The following is a 1989-nucleotide window of genomic DNA, read 5'->3' as shown; positions in this document are numbered from 1 at the left end:
TCATATTTGCTGATGACACAACAATATGATCGTCTTTCTCTTCACGTGTCGAAGTCAATCCATCAATGTTGAATCTTAATGGATGGTCACTATGAGATCCCAAATAATATGAGCCAAAGTTATGGAAGTTCCACGTAGTTCACATCAAATATATTAGTGAAAGTCACAGCTTTCTCACGTCCAGGCCTCCTCAATTAGTACAAGCCACACACTGACCGCATGTAGCGGTGATCATGCAACCACTGTTGATGGAAGACAAGGAAATTTTAGTTTTGACGTTCAAAATGTCATTTTTAATAAAACATGAGTTATTGTACATAGTAGTCACCACTTTCATAACTTAATGAGCTGTTAAGCTAACTTTCATATAAGATAAAAAACTTAGGGTTCTAACGTTCAGTTTTGTGAACTCTTTCAATAAAACATGAGTTCCACTTACATAACTTAATGAGTTGTTAAGCTAACTTTCATATCTCCTATTACATGGAATCAACTTATAAAATCTTTTATAAGCAATCTATTTAATTGCTATGAAACTACAGTCGTCAAATTCAACTTCTTGAACTTGACTATCTCAACAGGAACACATAATTCAATACTTGTGTGACCTTCAATGATTCAGGGATACAACTAGCGGTGGGTACAACTTCATGTGATTCAGAATAATATTTATTATTATATGGGCTTACCCTTATTAGCCTCATTCTTTTCATCAAAATCTTGATCAAATCGTCAGAACTCAAGTCTGATTTCACTAATCGGATCATGGTAATAGCATTTAGCATCTTCGCCCCATGATCCACTAGGTATTTATAACGCCCCTGATTCGATGATTGTACCCATTGTATCTACACGAGTCTTTCTAGCATACTTATGTCCTCACTTAAACGCACCACAGTAAACTTTTCAGGGGTCACCCATCCCGAAATTGTCTCAAGTCAAGAGGTTATTTTTGGAGTTCTTATGTGATGAGTTTTCGAAAAGAAGATGCACCTTCTTGATATGAGTAGTACATATCAAATCTTTTAAGCCTCTCTCAATGGCACAGTCCCATAACTGAACAGTTTTGGAATCCGTCTCATTCCGGTGTGAGATTGGTTCACTCATGTACCCTTCCCCTAGAAGCCTGCTTGGAGCCGTTCATTGTCCGTACAACATAATGGTACAGGCGATCACCCTTCGATCTTTTCGGCACCGGGCCTCACATGTCCACCAGCTTCCGAACCACACGGTACTAGGAGAGGTCGGCTCTGATACCAACTGTAACGCCTCAGATTCGACGACTGTCCCCACTGTACCACAACGAGTCTTTCCAACGTACTTATGTACTCACTCACGCATACCCTAGGAAACTTCCTAGGGGGTCATCCATCTCAGATTGTCCCAAGTCAAGCATGCTTAGATTTGGAGTTCTGATATGATGAGTTCCCGAAAAGAAGATGCACCTTTTTTGTAACGTACCGTACTTTTTACTACTTAAAATTTGCGGAAAAATTAAATATTTTCTTGATTATGAAATAACTCTCAATATTGATTTAAAATGAACTGTACGTCTCCAAAAGTGGTTGCAATAAAAGCTCTAAAAATAAAGTTTCCCAAAAGCGTCTGATTAAAATCTCATATCCAGTAACATAAATCAGAGTATTTTGATCATTTCAAAAAAACTTAAAACATGGGCGGTCCTCGGGCCTAGCCTCCTGCTCAGTCCAAGCCAGCTCCTTGGTCCCCACCCCTAGTCTCCTCGAAATCATCCTCACCTGCATCGATCAAGTCTAGTGAGTCTAAAGACTCAACAAGTATAAACTGTAAGTAACGAGTAGTACATAATAAAACCACATGCAACTTAAAATAGAGCGTACATACATGAACTTGAACTTGCGCTTAAACTTGAACTTACATACGTACATACATAGACGTGCCATAAACATAAAACTTTTCTTAAACTTGCTTGCATACTTGAACATGTTTGAACATACATAACTTCATCAT

Source organism: Primulina tabacum, chromosome 4 (assembly GCF_025594145.1).
Source record: "Primulina tabacum isolate GXHZ01 chromosome 4, ASM2559414v2, whole genome shotgun sequence".
Taxonomy (NCBI): domain Eukaryota; kingdom Viridiplantae; phylum Streptophyta; class Magnoliopsida; order Lamiales; family Gesneriaceae; genus Primulina; species Primulina tabacum.
This window is presented reverse-complemented; position numbering follows the sequence as displayed.